This window comes from Oreochromis niloticus, linkage group LG2, assembly GCF_001858045.2.
Source record: "Oreochromis niloticus isolate F11D_XX linkage group LG2, O_niloticus_UMD_NMBU, whole genome shotgun sequence".
NCBI lineage: Eukaryota > Metazoa > Chordata > Actinopteri > Cichliformes > Cichlidae > Oreochromis > Oreochromis niloticus.
In genome coordinates this window covers 35,700,854-35,708,465 of record NC_031966.2, presented here as the reverse complement: position 1 = coordinate 35,708,465, position 7,612 = coordinate 35,700,854, and the positions used below count along the sequence as shown (strand labels likewise).

General features: G+C 42.7%; 1 long non-coding RNA gene across 1 annotated transcript; it reads right to left on the bottom strand.

Annotated features, from left to right (window-relative positions):
* Positions 1 to 470: 470 nt before the first annotated feature.
* On the bottom strand, positions 471 to 791 carry LOC112847804 (uncharacterized). The gene is made up of 2 exons (XR_003221590.1): positions 732 to 791; positions 471 to 630 (listed from the first exon to the last, which is right to left on the bottom strand). It is a non-coding gene; the product is annotated as an uncharacterized LOC112847804 (long non-coding RNA).
* Positions 792 to 7,612: the final 6,821 nt, after the last annotated feature.

Here is a 7,612-nt window from a genome sequence, read left to right as displayed (position 1 = left end):
CTCTATTTTCACAGGAGTTAGACTAACTAACATATTTATAAGTATTATCTTTAATACTTAGATGAAAATCCTTTGCAGACAATAACTCCCTTAACTCTGAAACCCATGAACATCATCAAATACTGTTTTTACAGTTTTTTCTGATGGCTTGAGCACATTTTTTGTAACTATTGGCTATTTTTGCAAAACTCTACACACAAATAAGAAAACTCTTCACCCAATCAGCAAAACATTGTAGTTTTCTTGTAAAAGCGAATAACCTTTGCTTAACTCACCACACCTTTGTAAAAATGGTATTTTCGTATCCAACAGTTAACACAAGCCATCATATTAATAAGCACACAATGCACCAACTACACACTGATGGTATGAATAAAAACACACCTGGCTTTTGCTTTCTCTGTGCACAAGGTAGGCTATGTCAGATTGAGCTCATACTTTTGTCATAGATCCGTAAGCATAGAGGGATCCAAACTTCAAGTACTGGTGTTTATTCACACACATCAAAACAAACACAAGTGTTTATTTCCAAGTATAGAATTATTTGCAATCGCCATATTGACTATATGGGTTTCTTGGTCTGCAGTGAACATGCTTCCTCTGCTCCCAGCATCTGGTCGTCTAGCAATTCTGTAAAGTAACAATTTCAGTATTTTTACATCTATGGTATTGTTGTGTTTCTCATTAGCATGGCAGTGCTACAGATCTTAGTGCAAAGTGACTGTACTAACCGACTCTCATTTCAAAATGTCCTTATGATGCTTGCTACAGTGTAGCGGCTCGAGTTAGGCTGAACCCGTTGGCCAGCTTCCCTCAGGGTCACTCCATGGTTGATTACATGGTCCACTATTGTAGCTCTGATGTCATCAGCAATTCTATTTCTTACTCTTCTTACCCTTCTTCTCCCCCCTCCTCGTCTTCCTCTCCCCCCTCCTCGTCCTCCTCTTGCTCCTCCTTGTCCTTGTCGTCCTCTTCATCCTACTTCTTCACCTCCACGTCCTCTTCCTCGGCCTCCTCTACTTCTCACTCTTCCTGCTCCCTCCATTGTACTCCACACACAGAGCTTACCTGTATTATAGAGCTTAGGCTGATTGCAAAGTGAACTAATTATCTAAAAAAGTTTTCGCATGTGACAGTGTGCCAGACAGTTGGCAAAATAGTGTAAATAATGGCCTTAAATGTGTATAGTTTTGCTAGGAGTGTGTTGATCATTTGGAAACTGAGTGTAAAGCAGTGAGTTGTGCTTTTAGTTTTGCAAACTCAGTGAGTGGTTTTGCTATAAGTATTAATAGTTTTAGAAATTGTGCTATAAGAATCACAGTTAGGGTTTAAGCATTCAGAAAAAACTGTAATATGATGCTTGTGTTTTGGCCTTCTTGTCTGTAAGTTTAAAACAAAACTAAACTAAATGTGTTATCTCACGTTGTCCTTCGACACATGTTCACACACACTTTTCCATCATTCTGCTAAAAGTTCATCTTTGTTCAGTCTGTCTAAAGATTTACTTTCCAGAATCATGCAGCTTCGTTTCATTTGCTGTAACAAAGTCTAATCTGGCCTTCGTGCTGCAGAGAAGAACGAGAACTTATGCTCCATGATATTTTGGGCCTTGTGGGTTTTTTTGTTACTTGTTTAAAGAACTTGTTGATTTATCTAATCCTGAAAGTTTTGCTTTATGGCTGGCATATGGTCCAGCTCCCCTGCAACCCTGATTTGGACAAGTGGAATAACAGATGGATGGATGGATGCTTCTTCTATCTCTCTGATAGATCTGCTTTTGTTCTTTTGTGGTGCAGTGGTTGGTACGATCGCCTCCCAGCGGTCTCCTGGTTGGACGGGGCTTTCTGTGTTCCTGTTCTAATTTTCCTTTCAGCTCAGTGCTGATTGTAAACCACCAGTTAGGTGTGGATGCAACCCTGATGGTGGACCTACGAGCATGGCATAAAGTGTTGTGTGGTAGTGTGAAGTGAATAGAATAGAATAGAATAATCATTAAATTTGGTTGTAACAGCAGCCAGAAAGACACATATACAAACAAACAGTACACAGGACACAGAACAGAAACATACACAATTTTTCTTACATATTTACAATGGACAATGTGCTTTGAGGTGCTTTGCGGGGTCATTATGACTACAGCGCCATATGCCATTCCATTCTATTCTTTTTGTCCTTTAGCCTAATGCACGATGAGCCACAAACAAATGCACAAATGCAAATTCAAGAATTATCATAAACGCCCAAATCTTTTATCTCCTTCACTCAGGAAGTAACAAAGAAATGGACCACGCCACACTGTACACATCATTTTTTTTCTCTTTCTTAGATTCTGAGCGTATAAACGGAGGAACTTGGTAAAAATATACTGAAAAACTCTTAAAAGTTAAAGTAATATTTTTGTTAAAATACAAAAATGAAATGACAGATTTCAGACATGTCCTAATTGTCTCATTTACAGTTTTTGCCCATTGCTTGAACACATTTTGCAAAACTTCGCTCATTGTACCAAAACTCTAAACACAAGTAAACATGACACAACACTGGGAAATATACCATTCACATCTGTGCCAAATTGAAACTCTACTCTCAAAACCTAAACTCTGCTATCAAAACCCAACATTCCTTTGTCAAAATGTAACTCTGTTGACAAAGTGACACATACTTGCATCATATGCAAACACTTTCAGATCAGCGGGAACACACTAGTCTACTTTATATAAAACACTGCAGTCTTTGATTGTCATTGTTTATTCAGGAGGCATATTTGCAGGAGACACATTTTCAAACAACCAAAAAAGCAAATAGGCCTACTCAGTATTATACATTGCAGTACCATGAAGTCAGATAAAGCAAAAAAAACAAAAAACAAACATAATACAGTAATAGAAAAAACACTATACTGTAAACACAAAAAATCATGACAATTGTGCATACGTGGGCTCATGGATCCCGCCGTCTGTTGGGGTCTGACCACAGGACCTCATCGACATCGCAAGCAATGTCTTCTCCCGCTAGGCACCGGGGAAAATATCCCCTTGCATGTCAAAACCATCCATGGATTGCTGTTACCTGAATGTTGCCGCAGGCCTGTTCCATTGCCTGCAGAAGAGGCATGCAGGCATGTGGTTGGCGGTCATATACACGCCATCTCCAAGCCGAAAAAAAATTCCTCTATAGGGTTTAAAAATGGTGAGTAAGGGGGCAAGTATACCACTTCAAGTTGATTGTGGTTGGAGAACCAGGCCTGGACCAGAGCAGCCCGATGGAAACTGACATTATCCCATATCACCACAAACCTGGGCTGATCTGGGCTGTTCTGTACAACTATATTATGGAGAGCATCTAGAAATGTGAGTATATGTTGCTATTGTATGGACCTAGTTTTGCATGATGATGCAGAAGCCCTCGAAGGCTTATGGCGGCACACAATGTGATATTTCCCCCGCGCTGCCCTGGCATGTGCACAATTGCCCTTTGGCCAATTACATTACGACCCTGTCGTCTTGTTTTGCACAGGTCGAATCCAGCTTCATCAATGAAAATGAATTCATGAGGCTGTGCAGCTCCATCCATGGCCAAGATTCACTGTAAAAAACCAGAACATATTACTGTACTACAGTGCTACACATACAGAACCCTCACCCCATCACACAGGTACCTGTGCAGCTCTCAGAATGGATCCATGTGGTGCTGATATGGTACATATTCAGCTGCTACTGGATTTCACCAATACTGTACTGTAAATGTAAAGGACAGTTACACTTACCCGTACATATTCAGCTCGACGTCCTTTGACCCTGTCACTGTTCCTCTCAAATGGGACTCTGTAGAGCTGCTTCATGGTGATGCTGTGTTTTCCCAAGATGCGTCTGATGGTGGTGATGCTCACATGGTTTATGTTGTTGAACACTTGCCTGTCTGCAAGTATTGTCTTTCGTAGCTGGTGGAGACGGATGGCATTGTCTGCCCTCACTAGGTCCACAACGGCAAGTTCCTGCTGTTGTGTGAACAGGCGTTGGCGTCCTCCCCCAGAAGGTCTTCGAGTCATTCTAGAGACGTACAACCACATATTGTCATCGGTTTGCTTATTTTTCTTACAGTACTTTACTGTATATACTGTATCATCCACTGTACAACACTGTACTTCAATATAAGTAATCATGGTATGTTTCACAAAAACTACCACTTTGGCTGCAGAAGGAGCATTAGCACCCTGCAATATCCTGTACACTTGATATGGTCATGTGATATACTGTAGAACAGTGCTATAAGAACCATCTGAGTAGAAGGTAGAGAGGTGACGACATACCTGTTTTCTAGTCGGAATGTTCTTATTACAGATGCCACTGTGAAGCGGCTTAGATGTGGGTGGACTCTCTGCCCAGCTTCCCTCATGGTCAGGCCATGGTTGATGACATGGTCCACCAAAGTTGCTCTTATATCATCAGAAATATGGGTCCGTGCATGGCCTCTTCGTCCTCTTCGTCCTCTTCATCTTCGTCTTCGTTGTCGTCGTCGTCCTCCTCCTCCTCCTCGCTTGCAAAGTTCTTGAAATGGCTAAACTGAGGGCTTTTTGTAGTTGGCTGATTGGTGTTCAGTTTTGCAAGTAAGTGCCTTCAGGTGTGTATTTGAGTGGTTGCAATTACCCGATGTGGTTTGTATTTTGGATACATGTGTTTTCCAAATGGCACCCTGAAATGTCATTTTTGAATGAAGCATCTTATGTATGAAATAGAGTGTAGTATGCAGGACCATGTGTGTTGCATAATTGCAACTAGAGTGCGAAGCAGCGGTTTTGTTTAAGGTATGGATACATGTGTTTGAGGTATGGTAACAAAAGCTTCAAGTTGTGTTACTTTAGTCTAAGCATGGGTTTATAGTGTTCAAGCAACGGGCAAAAACTGTAAAATGCTCTATGGCAGTGTACAGTGGAAAAATGATAAAAAAATGTCACTCTCCACCGAAACTAAATGGATATGAGTGCAAATTAGATTAAACTTGTAAATGAATGCTGAGCTCTTAGAAGCTGCTGTAAATGAACCAAACAGCATAGCTGAGAGGGAGAAATGAAAGGATTATGTTATGCTTTTGCTTATTTTATATCTCCTTTAAATCGTTTGCATATTCACAGGGTTCAGTGGCGTTTGTTTCTTGATTGACATGATTGTTTATCAGGAACATGTACTTATGGAAATTATTTAAAAGACCATGATGGCATAATGCATATTGTAATAGCCGTTAAGTTTGTGTGTTTGCGTGTGTGTGTGTGTGTGTGTGTGTGTGTAGAGGCACACTGCCCAGAGACTTCACTAAATGTTTTAATGGCTTTTGGCACAGTGTCATAACAAAAGTTTACTCCTTCTTCCCTTCAATGACTCTCTCTCCACTCCCCTCTGAAGAAGTAGAGCATGTCTAATTGACATGCTGTATGCATGGTCAGCTTCATGGCATCGGTGAACCGCCCTCCTGTCATCATTTCCACCCAGAGAGGCTTCTGACCTGGGCAACACCAGCATTACGCGGGTCAGTGACAGAGAGCGGGGCAAACACTTCCACTTCTGTCAGGGATTCTGTAGTGGAAGGAAGCAGGTGAGCGTGGAAGCTTTTATAGATGGAAACACACACAGAGACGATCACTTGGAGAACAACAGATGGTTATGAGATAGCAGCGTGGCAAGGGAGGAGCTAGTCAGAACTGAGAAGTCCAATTTATATATGACAGTACTGCTATTTATTTATTTTTTGCTGAAGTGCTACTAGACATCTTGACCAAATTATAACTTAGATAACATCTTATTGCTTTTCTAGTCTTTTACTTTTTTACATTCCAATTCACATTATCAGAATCAGAATCGTGTTTATTGGCCAAGTATATGTGCAGACACATACAAGGAATTTGGTTCCGGTAGATGGTGACTCTCAAGCACAGCAATGTAAATCACACACACACACACACACACACACGTCTATATATACATTACACATGCATACACATACATACACAAAGCTGTGTAAACCAACTATAAATAACTAATCTAAACTTATATACATAAAATACAGAAATGAAATGAGGTGGAATGAAAACTACAGAATGTACATAAGGGGCAGTTGCAGTCTGGCAGTGGGAGCAGTGTGACAGGTCAAACTGTTCCTGTGTCGGGTGGTCCTGGTCTGCAGGCTTCTGTACCGTCTGCCAGAGGGCAGCAGGTCAAAAAGTCTGTGTCCAGGGTGTGAGGGGTCTGTGATGATTTTCCCTGCCCGTTTCCTGAGAGGTACAGATCCTGGATGGAGGGCAGGGGGGCACCGATGATCCTTTCTGCTGCCCGTACAGTCCGCTGCAGTCTGCTCCTGTCCTGTTTAGTGGCTGCACCATACCAGACTGTGATGGAGGAGCACAGGACAGACTCAATGACTGCAGTGTAGAACTGGATCAGCAGCTCCTGTGGAAGACTGTACTTCCCCAGTTGTCTCAGGAAGTACATCCTCTGCTGGGTCTTTTTGAGGATGGAGTTGATGTTGGTCTCCCACTTCAGGTCCTGGGAGATGGTGGTACCCAGGAACTTGAAGATCTTCACAGTCGACACAGGGCTGTCTGATATGGTAAGTTGAGGGATGTCTCCTGAAGTCCACTGTCATCTCTACAGTTTTAAGAGTGTTCAGCTCCAGATTGTGCTGACTGCACCAGAGTACCAGCCGCTCAACTTTCTGCTGGTATGCAGACTCATCACCATCCTGAATGAGGCCAATGACGGTGGTGTCATCTGGTGATCCACTGACAGGTAGCTGGTGACACGCTGAGCTGGGAGAGTTTGGAGGAGAGAAGTTCAGGCACGATGGTGTTAAAAGCCGAACTAAAGTCCACAAACAGGATCCTGGCATAAGTTCCCGGGCGGTCGAGGTGTTGCAGGATGTAATGCAGCCCCATATTCACTGCATCATCCACCGACCTGTTTGCCCGGTAGGCAAACTGCAGAGGGTCCAGCTGGTGGCCTGTAATGTCCTTCAGATGACACCAGTCGTTCGAAGTATTTCATGACCGCAGACGTCAAGGCGACAGGTCTGTAGTCATTCAGTCCTGTGATGGTGGGTTTCTTGGGAACAGGGATGATGGTGGAGCGTTTGAAGCAGGAGGGAACTTCACACAGCTCCAGGGATCTGTTGAAGATGCGAGTAAAGATGGGAGCCAGCTGTTCAGCACAGGTCTTGAGGCAGGAGGGTGAGACACCGTCTGGTCCGGGGGCTTTCCTGGGCTTCTGTTTCTGAAATAGTCGGCTCACATCCTCAGTGTGTATTCTGAGTTCCAGAATGTGAAGCCACAGTACAGCCGCTTGTTTGAGAATGAGTTTAAATGTAACTTCACCGTTTACGGCATACGCAGTTGTTGTTGTCACCACTACATGTTTTCTATGATCTGTCAAAAAGCTTTTATTATTTAATCTCAGTCTTGTGTCGCTGCATTATTAATGATGCAGTTTTCACCAGAAGCCACTCAAAGGCACTTGTGTTTAGGTGTGTGTGTGTGTTTGTGTGTGTGTGCGTGTGTGTGTGTGTGTTTAGGTGTGTGTGTGTGTGTGTGTGTGTTTGTGTGTGTTTAGGTTCTCGTTTTTACTAC